Genomic DNA, 19,813 nt, shown 5'->3' with positions numbered 1-19,813 from the left:
TGGAATACCGCGGTTGAAAGACCGCTGCGTGGATTTGTGGGTCAGAATGGCATGGGCCTGTTTGTGTTGGCGTGGCGGTGGAGGTTTGGTCATCTCCAGTTTATCGCTGCCCGCTGCTGTGGCGGCCTTCCGTGGATGGCGGGTTTTTGGCGGGTTGACAGTTGGAGGTCAGAATGACCGTGGCGGTTTACCGCGCCCGCGGCGGTAGAATGGCAGTCTTCTGACCGGCGGTAAGGGCCTTTTACCGCCGAGGTCAGAATCACCCCCTATATCTCAATTTGATATAGCATATCCTGAGCCATCTTCCTACAATCTGGTATCAGTGGTTCCCCTAAATACTCAATTTAGGAGGCGGTATTGAGAGTGAAGGGTAGTAATCACTGGAGTACTGTAGGAATCTGGCCTGGTGTGTGCTAACTACCTATGGTATGATCACCTTATACAAGGTCCATGTATCCCTTATGAGTGAGGTGGAGTCAGTGTCAAGGAAGCCAGGCTCTCTAAAGGTAGCTGTGGATAAGTAGCCAAGGCTTATTTAGGAGACACGCAAAGCTCTCATGCAATACCACTGTAGTCATACAGCACTTATACAAATGAAAGAAGGCACTCAGTGCTACGAAAATAGAGGCTCTGTATTAGAGTAATACAAACACAAACACTAGTTATGCAATACTCTAATTGTAGCTAAGTAAACATACTATACATGTACAGTAACAATCAGGAATAGGCTTAAAAAGCAATTGAGAACACTGAAAAACAGCAGACAAAACTCTAGACCAGGGGGAGTGGGGGTGGGGTGGGGTGGTGTTGGTGTTAGGTGGATGCAGGAGTTGGTTGACGGAGGAAAGAAGACGGTCAACACTGGGGCAGGTGAAGAGTTCCTGGCTGATGCGGTCGAGGTCCCACGCTGGATGAAGGATTGCAGTCAGTCTGTGGAGTGAAAAAAAACACATACAAGACCTGAAAAAGGAAAATATCGCAGTTGCTAGCAGTGGAGCTGTTGGGGACCAGGAAGGCCAAGTGAAGGGGAGAGGGAACTAAACCCACAGGGGATGTCCGTAGCGACCCTCGGCAGTGCGGAGAGTCCAAAGAAGAAGATGCAGCCCACACAGACGACTCGCAGGCAAGGAGCACAGGAGTCACGGTGAGGCCCATGCAGGACACTTAAAAAGGAGTCCCACGTCGCTGAATAACCATGCAAAGGGCTGAGCGTCACAGGGAAGAGTGATGTGGACAGGAGCAACACAAAGACTGAAGTTCCCCTGGAGGCGGTGCCATCAAGCCTTGTCAGTTGCAAGAGACACTATGCATGGAGAAGGGAAGGTCCTACCTTCACCCAAGTTGGACAGCTGGTAGGGAGAACGCAAAGGACCACCAACTGTGATGCAGGATCCACACAGTTCCATAGAAGAGGAGATCCATGCAGCCGGTCATCATTGCAGCAGAATGCCTGCAGATGCACAGGAGCGACTCTTTCATTCCACGGGAAGTTTGCTTCTTAGGGCAGACTGAAGACTCGCCACCCTCATATGATGCACAGCTGGGGAAATGTTGCAGTTGCTAGAAGAAGCCAGAGAAACAATGTTGGAGTGCAGAGGCGTAGCTGTAGATGCGGACTGTAGGTCCCTGTGGAGTCCAGCTGCGGTTCGAGAGGCCAGAAGTTTCAGTAAACGATGCAGATGATTCCTGCTGGAGTCTTGCATGTCGAATCTGGGAACCCACCCATGAGGAAGACCCTAAATAGCCCTGGAAGGGGAACTGGTCACCTAACCACATGGCCACTAAGATGCCCCCAGAGGCGTCTGCCCACCCTAAGGTCAAGATGGCAGAATCAAAGGGCCATCTGGAGGAGCTCTGGGCACCAACCCTGGGGTGGTGATAGACAGGGGAGTGGTCATTCCCATTTCCATTGTTCAGTTCCAGGACAGAGCAGGGATTATGGGTCCCTCAACTGGTGCAGATTGGTTTTATGAAAGGATGGCACCAATGGTGGCCATCAAAGCATACCAGTGGCTTGGCGAGGCTACCCCTCCCAAGTCATTTAACACCTTTTTTCTACCCAAAGGCAAAGGGTGTTGCCTCCGTCACCTAAAGGAAATTCTTTTGTTCTGCCTTCCTGGACTACAAGTCGGAAACGTTTGATAACAAACATGCCCATGTTCAGAGTTACCCTTATGAAGCTGGCAAATGTAGTGACCTATGTCCAGTACACGCGTGAAATGGCATCCCCACACTAATGAAGTCCAGGAAAATGGAGATGAGTCTGTGGGGGAATCTCTGCTCATGCAGGGGTGCCCTCTGACATCGGTACTTGCAGCAGGCCCTCTGGGCTAGGAGGCCCTGCCTTAGGAGTGACTTACAGGGACCTGGTGCAGTGATCTTCAGTGAAAGGGTGCATGCACCTTTACATGCAGGCTGCAATGCCAGCCCTGCAAACACATTTTACATAGGTCCCCATGGGTGGCATAACATGCTGCAGACCATGGAGAACCCCTGGTGTCTCCCCGCCCTGGGCACCATATACTAGGGACTTACATGGGGGCACCAGTATGCAAATGTGGGAGGTATGAAGTCATAGCAAACAAATGTACAGGGGGAGTGCACAGTAACTGGGGTCCTGGTTAGCATACTGACAAGCAAAAAGTGGGGGTAACCATGCCACAATAAGGGTACTTTGCTACAGCTACATACCCTGGAGTCACAACACCCTGTAGATGACCACTTTCTGTGGGGAGTGGGCTACACCATGTCCAGAGGTCCTAAATTCCACCAGACACAAGTAGAATTTCCTAGGCTGTGTCCATTTCGGGCTGGTCACCCTAGGGGTGTGTCCAGCCTCGAAATGCAAAATGCCTCCTACATAGCTAATGTTCCTGAATATCCAGGTGCCAGATGGAGTCTGGGGGTGGGCATCTCCCTCTCAGAGACTAGATCTGTCTTGGAATGCAGATCATGCTATGGGAAGGGGTGTCCAACACCTCACCCTGAGAAGCTTTGTGTCTGACCTCCAAAGAGCAAAGGATCTCACCCCTGGATCTCACTCTAGTCTGTTGGTGGCAAACTGGCTAGAACTGGTCAGTTAGCTCAGAAGCAGTTGTTATGTTTTCAGGAGGAAACTGTAAGGTACACTCTGGATGCGTGCATTAATAAATCCATCGCCAGGGCTTATAAAACATGAGAGGTTCAACATCCCTATTTTCATTGAAGACATCATGGAGCTGGGCAACTCATATTAATCAGTGGCCAACTGAGGTACTGGGTTTTTCAGAACCGGTACTGATCCGGTAACCCAGCGGTGCCAGGGTACACCCAAAGACCTCGGGTACTTTCCTGATTCAGACTACAGAAACTCAGAGTCTTCTAGGTGAAGTCAAAGATCGAATTTATTGGCTGCAAACCAATTGACAAGTGTCCTAGAAGTACAACAGCACGATTTGTATGTTCTCAGGAGACTGTGTTTCAATGCAAAGTCAGGTTTCCTTATATACAGTTTTTTTAAGCTTCAGGCAAACATTCTTGACATTTTGGTTGGTCATTCACATGTTTTCACTACAAAGGAAAAAACAGTGTCATGATGAAACCTCATATTTCATGTCATCCAACCCATAATAAATTACCCGGCAAGGCCTAGTATTTTACATCAGATAAGTGTGGACCCCTAATAAAAACGGGCACCTCCCCCTCGTAAAGTAAGAAGAAGAAAAGAGCAGGTGCAGGTGTGAGCAAGTTAGGCAGGGTGTGTGAGCGATAATAAGGGTTTTATGGCCTGGTGTGCCTTGATGCTATCTGATTCGGCCACTGGGAGAGGGACTGACCAAACAGGTTTGGCCTGAGGCAATGGTTCCAGCTTGCCCAGGTCAGAGAAAAGTCAATCAAGGTGTACGTGTCCTTGGAATCAAATCTGACTGTATTATAAGCCTATGTGAGGGCAACTTTTAAAAATGGCTGCTGTGTATAAAATGGGAGCCACGAGTGCAGGACGAAAATGGCGATTTCGAGGTGAAAACGCTGCTGGAATTGAGCGAAAATGCTCATGCTTAGTGTACTAGTCATTATCGGTCTTTTGATACTAAAATCGTACTGCTGTGGCAAAGTAAATTACATGGGTCCAGAATTTTTAGAACCACACAACACATCTATTTAAAATGGATTCCCTGTTCACCTAATATATCTAAGAAACGACAGACCTAGCAGGGGCATATCTTCTCTTGCAGATATGACCACGCATATAATAATATGCACCCTTCCTTAGGGCTATAAGGCCTGCTATAGGGGTGACTTACGAATATTACATGCAGTGTTTTGGGGACATGGCACACAGTCCATAATTTATGTTGCGTTTTCACTTTTAGGGGGCACCTTGTCAAGCAGTCTGCATGAGGTCAGTGCTGGGTCCCTTAGAGAAGAACAAGTTCTGCTACAGCTCTTAGCGACCCTCTGCAGTACCGAGGCACTCTAGGTAACACTTACTATGGGACTTAGAAGGGTGCTACAGAGCCTTATCACTTGGGATCAAGGGATCAGGTGTCTTGTTTTGGGGAAAGACTGACACTGGGGACCAGCTTACCAGGAAGCCAGTGAACTTCAGTTAAAGCTGCATCAAAACTTGGCAACAAGTTGGGAGGGGGCAAGGGACGGACAGCTAAGTAAAGTGTGAGTATGACTTTTTTGTGATGTTCGTTAATTGGTTGCAATGTTACACAAGGAGGACGGGCTGGGAGTTGAGATGAATTTGTGAGTATGGCACGTGGTGCCAAAAAAATCTTGCCATTGAATGTATTATGACCTTGGCCTAAGTTGTTAAATATAGGGCTGCTCAGTTCCAAGGCAAAAAAGACTTACTTGGTTTCACCTTATCCCATTTTCTTCTACCGTCCTACTCTTCCTTTATCCTTATTTTATCCTTGCAGGTTAATTTTCTTCTCTACTTTCTCCTGGTGATTGCTTCTCTATGACCCTGTTCCCCTTCCCATTCTGCCTTTTGCTCTTTGGCCAGGTCACTGGCACACTGGTCTACATTCTAAAAGTTTTAACATCTCATTTTCAGGGATAGGGATGTCTTTCCATTATTGTAACACGGGAGCAGCTCACTACTATTCATGGAAATAATATGTGTGACACCCTCACATTTACAATATATGAGGTTCTATTTTGATGTATGTAGGAAGTTGGCTCTGAATATATTATCTCAAAGTGAGAGATAGTGTGCACAGGGTCTAAAGGTTCCCCTTAGAGGTTGATAGTGGGAAAATTAGATAATTTGAATGCTCTATTTTTTGGTGGTGTAGTTGAGCAGTAGGGCTTGTCAGAGGGTAGTGTTAAACATTTGTTGTACACACACAGGCAATAAATGAGGAACACACACACTCAAAAGACTTAACCCAAGTCCAATAGTTTGCCTGCAGAACATCAGGATCCCTCGGCGCCGGCGAAAAGTGAGGAACTACTTTGAGCCACCTCAAAAACTGAAGGGACCAGTGACAACTCCGGACTCTCTTGCTGAGTCGTGACAGTAGGACTCATCTCCCATGTCTTCTGGCATTGTGAAGATAGAGACCTCGACCTCGATCGGCTCCGCTCCGAACGGCGCAGAGAGTCATGATGACGCTGCTTCTTATGCTTTTTGGGAGAAACATGGAAGGAATCCTTTTTATGGCCCTTCTTCTTTGCTTTGGCTAAGAAGAGCTTCGCCTCGCGCTCCTTCATAGCTTTTGGATTCATGCTCTGACACGAAGAGCAACCTTCCACATCATGCTCTGAACTAAGGCACCAAATACAGTCCGAGTGGGGGTCGGTCACTGACATCCGACCCCCTCATTCTCTACACGGCTTGAAACCGGACTTCTTCGGAGGCGACATAGTAACCACCAAAAATCGTTACAGTTAACAACGAGCCAGGAAGAAAAACCGTTGGCGTCGAAGGCACGGAAAAAAGGAAAACTGATGTCAATACGCCGACAAGGACCTCTTATTGGCACGTTGACGTCAGACGGAGTCACGTGGAGCCATGCCATTATGACGTCCTCGTCGACATAGACAGCTAGGAAGAAGACTTTCCGTCGGATGCTGGTGCAAGGATCCAATTCATAAGGTGAGGAATCCACAGGTAGTTGTATCCATCAGAAATATATTTTAATTTATTTTAGAACCACAAGATTCAACTCAGGTTACTCACGTTATCGCAGTCGCCTGGGAGTCCCCTCTGCGGTATTTGTTTTCTGGAGCTCGAGGTGGGGGCATTGGATGCAGAGTGAGAAGTCTCACGCTTCCGGCGGGAAAGGAGAGTTCTTTCAAAACTTGCAAAAATGTTGCAGTGTCCTCAGAGGTCGCTGTTCCCCGACAGATGCGTCGCTGTGCAGTTTGAGTCTGGGGACAGGCCGGTAGGGCTGGAGCCAAGTCAGTTGGTGTTTCCGTCAAATCTGCGGGGCTTTCAGGTCAGCAGAACTTATTTGTGCAGGTTGCAGGAATCTGATTTCCTGGGTTCAGGGTCGCCCCTAAATACTCAATTTAGGGGTGTGTTTAGGTCTTGGGGCAGTAGCCAAAGGCTACTGCCCTTGCGGGTGGCTACACCCTCTTGGTGCCTCCACCCTGAGGTGATGGGGGCACATCCATATTGCTTTTGGGGGCATCTTCCAATCTCAAGATGGAGGAATTATAAAAGTTAAGCGTCACCTCAGGGGCTGTCCTGACTGGTGGGTGGCTCCTCCTTGTTTCCCTCATCATCTCCTCCAGCCTTGCTGCCTAAAGTGGGGGGGGGGAGTCCATCTCCACTAGCTGGGATGCCCTGGGGTGTTGTAACAAAAGGCATGAGCCTTTGAGGCTCCCCGCCAGGTATTACAGTTCCTGCAGGGGGAGGTGAGAAGCATATCCACCCAGTACAGTCTTTGTTCCTGGCCACAGATTGACAAAGGTACTCTCCCCATGTTGCCAGAAACTCGTCTGGTTGTGTCAGACTGGCAGAAACTGGTCAGCCTAGCACTAGGAGTCGGACTGGTATTCCGGGTCCCTCTCTAAGATGCCCTCTGGGTGTATTTTAAAACAAATACCACACTGGCATCAGTGTGCATTTATTGTGCTGAGAAGTTGGATACCAAACTTCTCATATTTCAGTTTAGCCATTATGGAACTGTGGAGTTCGTGCTTGTTAAACCCCCAGACATTATACTCTTATGGCTAACCTGCAATTACAATGTCCAAGGTTTTGCTAAGACACCGTAGGGGCATAGTGCTCATGCAGCTATTCCCTCACCTGTGGCATAGGACACCCTGCCTTAGGGCTGTAAGGCCTGCTAGAGGGGTGACTTATCTATGCCATAGGCAGTGTGAGGTTGGCATGGCACCCTGAGGGGAGTGCCATGTCGACTTAGTCATTTTCTCCCAACCAGCACACACAAGCTGGCAAGCAGTGTGTCTGTGCTGAGTGAGGGGTCTCCAGGGTGTCATACGGCATGCTGCAGCCCTTAGAGACCTTCCTTGGTAACAGGCCCTTGGTACCAGGTATACCATTTACAATGGACATATCTGTGTGCCAGGGCCGTGCCAATTGTGGGTACCGGTTAGGGAAATAACACCAGACAGATCTTATCCTCCAAACCCACCCTTGCTGCCATCCACAGAATCAGGAAGAGCACATCTGAAGGCAGATGCTTTTCTTACCTTGTAGCCCTGTCAAACACGCTTCCACTCAAACTCAGACATGCAGACTCACTGAACCAGCTCACAAAGGATCTAAAGATATGGATCGCAGAGTGTGCAGCACGTCCGCAACAGCTATTTGAGCCTCCATGGGTGATAAGCCGCCCTTTAAAAGCGTCTGATTGCTCAAATGACTGATGTGTGCAAAAATACCTTTATTAGGAATTAAAAACTTGCCTAACAATAGCTTTACAAGTATGTCTCAATAAAAACATAAAAGAAAAGAAATGTTTTACCTAGAAGTTATTTTGAAAGATTAGCAACACATAACTCACCCACTGTTCAATATCAGTCATGTTAGGCCACTAGAAATGGCTGCCAATACTCTTTTTAGTTTTGTTAGTTCCAGAGTGACCTCCAATTAGTGAAGAATGTAACTTATTAAAAATGTGTTTTGCCAATTCTTCACCAACGATAACTTGTGCCTTCGTCCCCTTTCCTACAAAGAACACCTTTTCACCTAATTTGCCAAAAAAACATGAGAACGTTTAAAGGACGATTTCTATTTACTGCAGATGTTGCACGAGAGATACATTAAAAGCACGTAATATATATATATATATATACACACACACACACACACACACGCTAACAATCATTTAAAAAAATAAAATATAATGAAATGAATCAGACTAAACAATATTTGTTAACACATAAGTAGGTAGATCAATATAATTGAAAGGATCACCAATTCATGAAGCTTCATTCAAACAAGTACAGTAAATTGTATGAATGTATAACAATTTTCTAATTCCAAATTAATTTGAAACATAACTTACCATCAATGGTGATTTTTTGGGAAAGTCTCCGTAATCCATGCTTCATTATTTTACTGAAATCATCAGGGTACACATTACTGCGTATATAAAATTCAGAATCTGGTTGTACTTTGTAGCATCCATTGTTCTTTACAATAACAAAATAAATATAAACTGAAGAAAATCTAAACATCGTAATAGTAAAAAAATAAAATCACATGGATGAATATACGTTAACAAAGGTAAATAATGTGTTCCTCTGATTGACAATTTGCACCCACACATTCGTTTTTTGAAAATGGATACCATAAGAATATCTCTCCACAGTAGCTGCCTCCGCTCTGGTGGGAGGAGCACATAAGCCATCAGAAGTCTGCTTCTTCGCCAAGGCATTGCACCTTTTAATAGGAAGAAAAAGATAGTTGGAGATGGTCCTCTTCTCTCATCAGCTTGCCTAATTTTCACAGCAATTAAGCAAATAAAAAGCTGATCATCCATTTAGCGTTGTTCAGTACAATGAATGACCGCTGTGGGTCAAATATATGTAAGAATGAGGAGGTAGGGAAAAAGTCGTCAGGACAATATTTAGACCAACGTGAAAGAGTGAACACTTTTGGAAAAGAGAACCAGCTTGCCTCAATAGATGGTAGTTAAATGTGTGGCTACAGAGAGGGTTAGATGCTCGTTAACCCTTATGTAAGAAGTAATTACGGGAAAAAAAGAATATTGTATCGTCAACAAACCTATAGGTCCTCATTACAACCCTGGCGGTCGGTGTTAAAGCGGCGGTAAAACAGCCAACAGGCCGGCGGTAAAAAAAATGTAATCACAACCGTGGCGGAAACCGCCAACATAGACAGCCACTTTAACACTCTGACTGCCACAGTGGTACAAACAAACAGCATGGTGGTCACCACCAACAGAGAGGCGGAAGACAATGTATCTCCCACAGTATCATGAGAGGCCAATCCGCCACCTTTTCAGGGGCGGATTCAACGCAAACAAAAACACGGCGGAAAAAGAACTTGGAAGGAAAAATGCTCACCTCTACACACCATACGAGGAACCAGGATGCCATGGAGCCGGAACTCCATATTCTACCAGCCATTGTCTTCCTGCTCCTCTACCAGGAGCACGAACGCCAGCGGCGAAGACCACAGTGAGTATTGCACCTACGACACAGGGGAGGGGGGAGGGAAAAGAGTGACACACACACGCAACACCCCCACCCTCACCCACTACAGCACACACACACACACACACAAATACATGTTGATACATTACAGTTACACCCCAAGGCCCCCGGAAGAATGCAAGGACAATGGAAATGATTGTAACTATTCTGATCAATAAAAATCCAGTACTCATAAATATATATACACACTATTAACAAATATATACACCAAGAATTAAAGTCCATGTGCTGCACATACATAGTCCGTGGACCACTGGGCCCAAAATGCATGGGCGAGGCCCACACAAGATATCCAATCAAAACGGAGCGAACACTGCAGGGGCATCAGATCGAAATACAACAGGCACCTCAGGGGGAAGGGAAGGGGGGGCACCTCAGCCGGATGAGTGCACAACGCCAGATCCATGAGGGGGCTCCATGCCCATTGATGTATCCTGGGGAGTGCAACGCCACAGTCTCAAGTCTTTTCAGTGGGTGGTTTGCCCACTGCTGCATCCTGGGGAGTGCAAAGCCACAGTCTCACAAGTGAATAACAGTCTCCACTGGTTCTGGAAGTGGGGTTTGTGCCCAGAGTGCTTCATCCTGCCAAGGACTGAGGTAGTGGATGCTTTTCTCCACTGGTTCTGGAGGGGGCTTTGTGCCCAGCGTGCTTCATCCTGCCAAGGACTGAGGTAGTGGATGTGAATCTCCACTGGTTCTGGAGGGGGCTTGGTGCCCAGAGTGCTTCATCCTGCCAAGGACAGAGGTAGTGGATGTGAATCTCCACTCACGGTGGGCCATGGAAGCTGTCCAGGCCCCTGAAACTGACCACCAGCTTCGTACGACTGACCACGGAGGATGGCAGCCATATCTGCGGTGGTGCCACTGGCATATGTGGCGTGTCCACTGGCAGTGATTGTGGCAGCCTCAGTAGCGCCGGTGCTTGCGGCGCTCATTGGCCTGCAGTGCTGGTGGGTGGCTCAGTGAGCGTGCTGGTGGCGGCGGTGTCCTGGGACGCGGTGATGGTAGCGCCGGTGTTCTGGGAAGCGGTGCTGGTGGTGGCGGTGTCCTGGGAAGCAGTGCTGGTGGCGGCGGTGTCCTGGGAAGCGGTCTTGTCCGCCGTGCAGGTTGGCGGCGACTTCCCTTTCTTTCTGTGCCCCTTCCCCACCTTGGATGGTGGCGCAGCTGTATTCACACTCCCAACTGTAGTCCTGGGAGAGCCCTTGGTGGCAGGTGTGTTGCCCTTCTCCCTCCGGGCTGTGGCCAACTTCTTATGTTTCTGAGGTGGGGGACTGTCTGTGGTCTGGCTCCTTGGGACACTGGCTGCCCTGCTGCTTGGCGCACTCCAGAAGCCGGTTACTGCTGGCACCACTGTTCCCGTTGATGTGGTGGCTGAGTTGCTGGGTTGTGACCTGGAAAGCCGTGCCATAGGGGACGGAAGGGGTGGGGGAGGTGAGGGGGAAGAGGTCAAGGTTTGACAGGAAAAGTTTTAGACACACTGGGAAGGGTAGATGGAGGGGGTTTGGGAGTGGAGGAAGAGGTAGTGGTTGTAAGAGGTGTACATCTGCTGAATTTGGGTGAAGGTGCATGGGCTGGAGGCTGTTGAGGTGGATGGGTGTTGGGTGGGTGGGTGCCTGAGTTTGTGTACTTTGGGAGGAGGGCTCACAGACACACTGGGAGAGGAAACTGGGGATGTGTGACTGGTAGTGGTGTGGTGAGTGCACATGAGCGGTGTGTGGTGATGGACGTAGTGGCTGAAGATGTAGTGCATGCAGGTGTGAGTGGAGACGTGACAGGGAGGGATGAGGGAGACGAGGAGGAGGGGGACATAGTGGAGGCAGTGGATGTTGGTATGTCTGCATGGGTATGATGCTTGTGTGAGTGCCTGTGGGATGTGTGGTGCTTATGTTTGCCAGAGCTACCCTTGTGTGTTGAGGTGTGTGCATGCTGGTCTGATGGTGTGCTTGCGATAGGCTGAGGTACAGGGGATTAGGTCTGGGTGGAGGAAGTTGGAGGGGGGAGGCTGGACACAGGGACAATGGCTGCCATCAGTGCTGAGGCCAGCGTATGAAAAGCTTGCTGTTGGGCTGCCTGACCAGAATGAATGCCCTCCAGGTATGCATTTGTCTGTTGCAACTGCCTCTCTACACCCTGGATAGCATTCAGAATGGTAGACTGCCCAACAGTGAGGGATCTGAGGAGGTCAATGGCCTCCTCACTGAGGGCAGCAGGGCTGACAGGGGCAGGGGCTGAGGTGCTGCTGTGAGGGCGGTGCTGGGGGGGGGAAGCGGGCGGTGGCGGCTGTACCTGTAGATGCAGGGGGCACAGAGGGGCCCGCCACCGCAAGGGAGCTCCCATCAGAGGAGGAGTCCGTGTCGCTGGTCTCAGCTCCTGTCCCCACTGTGGAACTCCCCTAGCCCGCCGTCCGCTGTTTCGCCCTCCAGGGCCATGTGGGATGCAGCTCCCTCCTGCTCTGGTGCCACTGCTTCTCTGCCTGATGATGCTAATGCACATATGAACAGGTAGACCACAAAAAGGTGGGGAAGACAGAAGAAAGACATGTTCAGTGCATGCAATACCGCTACAGTTGGCAGACACTACAGACACAGCAGCCCTCTGCACTACGCCATGCACTTAGAGTTCCCTAATTAATCACAGGGACATGGGGTACAAGGCCTATGCCCGACTGCTGCACACATGAGTCACAGGAGCCTGACTAGGTGTAGATGGCTCTTAACACTGGTGGGGTGCCACATAGCCTGCCTTACGGAGGGAACATGCCTACAAAACTCGTCCTGGCCAAGGGGTACCCACAGCCCACCTCCCCCAACCAGACACCTCCAATGTGCGCTGAATCAGCTGAATGAGAGCGTACTCACCCCCCTTGTGGCTGCTGTGATGCTCTCAAGCACCCATCCAACTCCGGGTACGCCACCACCAGGATCTGGAACATCAGGGGTGTCATGGTGCGACGGGCACCCCTCCCCCCCCACGTTGGGAGGCCATCCCCAGCTGGGCCTCCCCTGTCTTCTTGCTCAAGCGGCAAATGTCCTCCCATCTTTTCCGGCAGTGGGTGCTACATCTGTGGTGGACACCCAGGGTCCTGACTTCCTTGGCGATGACATGCCAAATATCCTTCTTCTGGTGGGCGCTGACCTACAGGAATAGGACAGGGGAAAAGGAGAAGATATAACCGTCCGCACCGTCACAGTCATTGGCCCGCATTCCTACCCTTGCCATGACACACATACACTCACCATCGTTTCATGCACGCCTAATTCTCCCCTTCCATCCACACAGGCATTGCCCATACAGCATGCTCACAGTGTACTTACCTGTTTGTCTGGAGGAACGTAGAGCAGCGTGTACGGGGGGAGGACCCCATCCACTAGTTTCTCAAACTCCTCCGTGGTGAAGGCAGGGGCCCTTTCCCCAGACACATGAGCTATTGTCTCTTCCAGACTGAGGTCACAGCAGCACTTGCAGTGTAGGTCATCTCCTGTTGAACATCAGGTATCAAGTGAGTGAACAGATAGAAAATGGCGGTCATGTCCGCTGCGGTGCGTACCGTCACCGCCAGCGTACATCGTCATTGGCTCCTGGGGTCCATAGGGCCCAATGTTAACCAATGCAGGATTGCTCCGCGGTTTTTGACCGCCTACTGTGACGGTGTACAACGCCAGCGCAGTTACCTCATATCCCATTGTCCCACCTTACAGGTCAGGCAGCCGCCATTTCAGGGGGCCACATGGCATTATGTTTAAATGCGTCACACATACCTAGGCCTTGCATACACACTAAGACAGGCACATATCGGATTGAAAAATATGTGCAATAAAGTTGTGTTTTCGTACATCAGTGTTGGCTGACCCTCTGTTCGCTGTTCTCCTACACAGAGTACGTCCGCCTGGGCAGGTGAGGAGATGGCGGCATCCTCCGGTGTACAGACCGCTGGTGGACCTGTTGACAATGGAAGAGCGACATGTAATTGTCACCTACAGACTGGACCGTGCCACAATCCATGAACTGTGCGCCCAGTTGGAGCCAGACCTGATGTCAGCTATCCGCCATCCCACAGGTATCCCCCCCCTACAGTGCAGGTGCTGTCAGTACTCCATTTCCTGGCAAGTGGGTCTTTTCAGACGACAGTGGCCATAGCCTCTGGGATGTCCCAGCCTATGTTCTCCAACGTGTTGTCCAGAGTGTTGTCTGCCCTGCTGAAACACATGCACAGCTACATTGTGCTCCCTCAGATGGAGGATTTGCCTACAGTGAAAGGTGACTTCTATGCCCTGGGACATATCCCCAACATCATAGGTGCCATTGATGGGACACATGTGGCCTTGGCCCCCCCCCGCAGGAGTGAACAGGTGTACAGAAACCAGAAGAGCTATCATTCAATGAATGTGCAGATGGTGTGTTTGCCCGTCCAGTACATCTCCCATGTGAATGCCAAGTTTCCTGGATCAGTGCATGACGCTTACATTCTGAGGAATAGCAGCATCCCTTATGTGATGGGGCAACTCCAGAGGCACTGTGTGTGGCTATTAGGTGAGGACATGGACCCTATATAGTGTGACTAGGTGTCTGGGAATGGGGTTGCCCCTAAGGGTAAGTGTGTGTCTAACAGTTGTAACAACATTTGCAGATGACTCTGGCTACCCCAACCTGTCATGGCTACTGACCCCAGTGAGGAATCCTAGGACAAGGGCAGAGGAACGCTACAATGAGGCACATGGGCGAACTAGGAGGGTTATAGAGAAAGACCTTCGGCCTCCTGAAGGCCAGGTTTAGGTGCCTACATGACGGGTGTTTCCCTAGTCTACGCACCAAAGAAGGTGTGCCAGATCATCGTGGCCTGCTGTATGCTGCACAACTTGGCTTTGCGACGACAGCTGCCTTTTCTACAGGAGGATGGTCCTGAAGGAGGTCTTGTGGCAGCTGTGGAGCCTGTGGATAGTGAAGACGAGGAAGCAGAACAGGAAATCGACAACCGAAACAAGGTGATTCATCAATACTTCCAGTGAGACACAGGTAAGACGACATCACTGCCTGCTACATCTGATACACTTGTTCTACCTCTCATCTGTCTGTCACTTTCACCCAGTGTATGGACCCTGATTTGTCACTTTCCCTTTCGATTTCACAGATGTGGGTCCCACTGTGTGACCTCTGCTATGTTTCCTCATGGACTAGAGCTGTGTGACATAGGTATGCTGACAATACAATGGATATTGCTATTTTCCTCAGTTATTGCAAATACACATTTGTGAAAGCACAGACTGACTCCAGATTGTTTTGTGATTTAAGTGTGTTTATTTAAGTGCTAAATAGTGGAGGGGGTTGTAAAATGGTCAGGGGTGATGGTGGAGGAATGTCCATGGCAGAGTCCAGTCTATTTGTTTCACAGGTGCATTGTCCAAAGGGACATAGGAAGTGGAGCTGGGGCAGTTGGTGGATGGACAGGGTGACAAAGTGGGACAGAAGGATGACAATCAGGGTGGTCTTATTTCTTGACGGGGGTCTTGGCATCGTGCTCTGTCTTTGTCCTAGATCTCAGGGACCGCTTGCAGGGTGGTTCTCCATCTGCAGGGGGTGGGGTGCTGGTGTCGAGGTCCTGTGGCGGTGCCTCCTGTCTACTAGCGCCGTCGGTGGGCAGTTCATCGTCCAGGCTAGTGTCAGGGGCCCCTTGTTGTGCCACAGTGTCCCTCCTGGTGTTCACGAGTTCCTTCAGTACCCCTACAATGGTGCCCAGGGTGGTATTGATGGATCCGAGTTCATCCCTGAACCCCAAATACTGTTCCTCCTGCAGCCGCTGGATCTCCTGAAACTTGGACAGTACTGTTGCCATCGTCTCCTGGGAATAGTGGTAGGTTCCCATGATGTTGGAGAGCCTCATGGAGAGTGGGTTCCCTAGGCCTGTCCTCCCCCTGTTGCCCAGCAGCCCTCCCAGTTCCCCTGTGTTCCTGGGCCTCTGTCCCCTGAACCATGTGCCCACTGCCAATGCCCCCAAGTCCCTGCTGTTCTTGGGGTGGTGGGTTAGCCTGAGTTCCCTGAAGTGGTGGACACACTGCTGCTTGACGTGTCATGGGGACAGAGGTACGGGCCCGGTGGGTGCTGGTGTTTCCAGAGGGGGGAGGCTCTGTTGTGGCTTCTGCCAGTGTGAGGGGAACCGACTGTCCTGAGGTCCCAGATGGGCCGGGCTGGTCATCTAGATCCAGTTGGACAGAGCTGCTGTCATCAATGTGGGCCTCTTCTGTGGGTGGAGTGGACATGTCTGGAACATCCTGTCCGGTGACGTTGGTTAGGGGTCCTGCAGGGGGCTTAAAGGCATAGTTTATCTGTGTGTTCCATGGTGTGCAATGGGTGGGTGACCCTGTACCCCAGTGGTTGCATTCCTGTGTAGGAGCTTGTGTGCTTGATGTTTAGGGGTCTGTGTGGGTATGTGCAGTGGACATGCATTTATGATGGGTACCCATGCTTTGTTGTTGCATGAAGGGCCTGGTGTTGGGATGTGTGGTTTGTGATAGTGGGACATCTGTGAGGAGTTGGAGTGATGGGGGGTGAGGGTGAGGGTATGTGATTGCATGCAAGTAGGGTGGGGGATGAAGTAGTGAAAGCTTTGACTTACCAATTCCTCCAGCTACTCCTGTGAGGCCCTCAGGATGCAGTATAGCCAAGACCTGCTCCTCCCATGTTAGTTGTGGGGGAGGAGGTGGGGGTCCGCCGCCAGTCCTCTGAACCGCAATGTGGTGTCTTGAGACCACGGAACACACCTTCCCCCGTGGGCCGTTCCACCTCTTACTGATGTTATCCCGTGTTCTTGGGTGCTGTCCCACTGCGCTGACCCTGTCCATGATTCTGCACCATAGCTCCATCTTCCTAGCTATGATGGTGTGCTGCACTTGTGATCCGAATAGCTGTGGCTCTACCCGGATGATTTCATCCACCATGACCCTGAGCTCCTCCTCAGAAAACCTGGGGTGTCTTTGCGGTGAACATGGGGTGGTGTGGGTGATGTCTGAGGTGATGTTTAGGGGTGTGTGGTGTTTTGTGCGTGGATGTGTGTGTGATGGTGTTTTGTGCCTCTGTATGGTGTGGTCATCTTTGCTGTGCTGTCTCTCTGGCCTTCGTCAATATTTTAGATAGTAAGAGTTTGTGGGTGATGTGGGAGTGGTGTGTGTATGTGTATAAGGTGTGTGTATTTGGAATTGTCCAATGTGGTTGTGTTTTGTAAGAGAGTGTATTTTGAGCGCGGCGGTGTGTTATCGCAAGTTTATCACTGACCTTTGGTGTTACCGCCAATGTTGTAATGAGGGCCATAGTGATTATGCTCAAATGGCGTTCACGTGAAAATCTCAAAAAACAAATGTAAGATTTCAGTGTGCTCTAAAAAAACATTTTTAGGCTGCTAGTGAAACAAGCTGCTTGAAATACTATCAACAGTTGGTGACTAACATGGAAGATCAGTCAGGCACCCGCAAACAGGCTGGAAACACTGAAAGATAACCTTTGTTTGTGCTCAAAGATGACGATAGTCCCACGCCAATGAGCTGACACCACCATCATCAGTTTTGTGAAGACACGAAAGAGGATCACAGTAAACTTAAAAAGCTACTTGCTCACTTTGAAACACAGTTAACATGTGTGAAAAATTCAGGATGCGGGTGAGTGAATAAGCATTGTGAAGGTCCAGCACTACTATAAAGTATCCTGTTTGAGCACTGACAACACCTCAGCCAGGGTGTGCATTTAGAAATTGTCTTTGTGGAGGTAGCTGTTGACTGACCACCCAAAAAAAAAAAAAAAAAAAAGGACCTTTTAGTTTTTTTTGTGCACAAAGAAATGAAAAATAAAAAGAACCACAACCTATCTCTGGAGGTAGGACAACCTACTCTGCGCTTGTGCAGAAGAGAGATGGAAACACCCGCTGGAGCAAGGAAGATTAGCTCTCCATCAGACACTGAATGAACATAGCAACAGGTCATGAACTTTGCAGGTTTCTAAACTTAGATGACCACTGCTGTTGCTTTTGCCATCTCCATTCCTCCCAATGACTCCCTCCCATTTCTGTTAGTCAGCACAAACCTTGGCACTGAAAAAATAAAAAAACAACAAGCCAAAGGCACTTTACCGTCAAGTCTGCGAAGATCCACATCCAGAGCCGATCCCACATAGCCTGCTCTTCCTTGCTAGCACCAAATGTTGTGGCGTTAGTCACACAAGCGCAGAACATTTTGATAGCTGCCTGTGGATCTTCCATGGTGTGTACAAGCTTGAACTTTCTGGTGCAGAGCCTGTGGGTGTCTAAAACTGAAACTTTATAACAGAGGGCACAAAAACGCATAGACCTCAGCCAGATTATGTTGTGACTTTAAAGACTCATATTGACTAGCAGGCTGTATGTCACCACACTAGACTGAGGAATAATAGTGGGTAAGAGACAAAGAGCCCACACAAACAGTTGTAGACTACAGTTCTAAGAAAGACTATTATTTTGCCACACTATGTTCTATCTTGCGTGTGATGTTTAATTAAAAGACAAGTATTAAATGGAACATTTGTTGTACACACACGGGCAGTAAATATGAACACACACTCAATGACTTAACCCCAGACCAATAAGTTTTTTATATAGAAAAATATTCTTCTCTTAATTTACTTTAGAACCACAAGATTCTGAATTCAAGTAAGTACATAAATTGTAAGGTACTTGGCATAAGCAAATATAGAACTTGGAATGAACACAGTAAGATACACAGTTCTGGCAAATATGCAAATAACCTATTTTAAAAGAGGACACTGCAAAATTCAACAGTTCCCGTAGGAGGTAAGTAGAAGTTAATTTAGCAGGTAAGTAAAGCACTTACAAGTTCAGTCTCCAGGGCATAGACAGCCGACTGTTGGGGGTTCAAGTCAACCACAAACACCCAGCACCAGCAACACAGGGGCAGTCAAGTGCAGAGGTCAAAGTAGCATAGGCGCTTATGGAGAAAAGGGGTGCTCCGGTTCCACTCTGCTAGCAGGTAACTACCTGTGTCCTCTGGGAGCAGACCCGGGGAGTTTTGTAGAGCACTGGGTTGGGGGGTGTCCCAAACAGGCGCACAGGGCCAGCCAGGTGCAGTGTGCAAAGTAGGTGTCAGGTTTTGAATAGAAATCAATGGAGGGACCCAGGGGTCACTCTGGTGATGCAGGCAGGGCATGGGGTTCTTCTTGGGCCAGCCACCGACTGGGCTAGGATGAGGGACGCCTGCTGGTCACTTCTGGACCCGGTAGTTGGTTCCTCTTGGGCCTGGGGGCTGCAGGGGCAGTGCTTCTTCCAGGCGTTGGGATCTCTGTTACCAGGAAGTTGCGGTGAGGGGTAGCCTCTGGATTCTCTCTGCAGGCTTCACCGTGGGGATGCAGGGAGATTGTCTCAGGGTGGCCACGTCGTTGGAGTCACCTGGGGGTCCATGCTGCAGTGTTGGTTTCTCTGGACACAAGCTGGGGGCGTTGGTGCAGAGTGGTGGGGACTCACGCTTCAGAAGTGAGGTGGGTGTCCCTTTAAAGATGGTTTCTTCCTTGTTGTTTGACAGAGCCCATATCCACTAGAGTTTTTTGGTCCTTTGGGTTGAAGGGCAGTCCCCCGAGTCGGCAGAGGTCGCTGGTCCCGCAGGATGTGTCGCTGTTGCAGGTTCTTTGAGTCTGGAGACAGGCAGGTAGGGCTGGGGCCAAGTCAGTTGTTGTCTCCATCTTCTCCACGGGTGTTTTGAGATCAGCAGTCCTTTAGGTTTTCAGGAAATCTGAAATCCTGGGTTCAAGGTCGCCCATAAATACTGAGTGTAGGAGGGTGTTCGGGCTGGAGGGCAGTAGCCAATGGCTACTGACCTTGAGGATGGCTACACCCTCCTTGTGCCTCTCTTTGGGGAGGGGGGCACATCCCTATCCTTATTGGGTAAATCCTCCAAAACAAGATGGAGGATTTTCCAAGGAGGGGGAGGGGGTCACTACAGCTCTGGTCAACTTAGGGGTGGAACTGGCTGAGGGGGTGACACATCCTTGTTTTTCTCATTATCTCCACCGGACTTTCCGCCCAAAGTTGGGGCTGTGTCCAGGGGGCGGGCATCTCCACTAGCCAGAGTGCCCTGTGGCAGTGTAACACGAAGCCTGAGCCTTTGTGGCTCACTGCTAGGTGTTACTGTTCCTG

The 19,813-nt window shown here is 49.6% G+C and overlaps 1 long non-coding RNA gene across 2 annotated transcripts in view; it reads right to left on the bottom strand.

The window, feature by feature from the left end:
- LOC138294079 (uncharacterized) overlaps positions 1–17,844 on the bottom strand; it is a 120,076-nt gene extending 102,232 nt beyond the window's left edge. The window contains exons 1-2 of one of the 2 annotated variants that reach the window (XR_011203171.1): positions 17,762–17,844; positions 8,475–8,527 (exon numbers count right to left, since the gene is read on the bottom strand). This is a non-coding gene — a long non-coding RNA (uncharacterized lncRNA). Of the gene's footprint in view, positions 1–8,474; positions 8,552–17,761 lie in introns of both variants that reach the window. The other variant, XR_011203170.1, reaches the window with a different exon arrangement.
- Between the last annotated feature and the right edge of the window lie 1,969 nt (positions 17,845–19,813).

Source organism: Pleurodeles waltl, chromosome 4_2, assembly GCF_031143425.1.
Source record: "Pleurodeles waltl isolate 20211129_DDA chromosome 4_2, aPleWal1.hap1.20221129, whole genome shotgun sequence".
Classification (NCBI taxonomy): Eukaryota; Metazoa; Chordata; class Amphibia; order Caudata; family Salamandridae; genus Pleurodeles; species Pleurodeles waltl.
The sequence above is the reverse complement of the archived record's forward strand: the minus strand, read 5'-3'. Positions and strand labels throughout refer to the sequence as shown.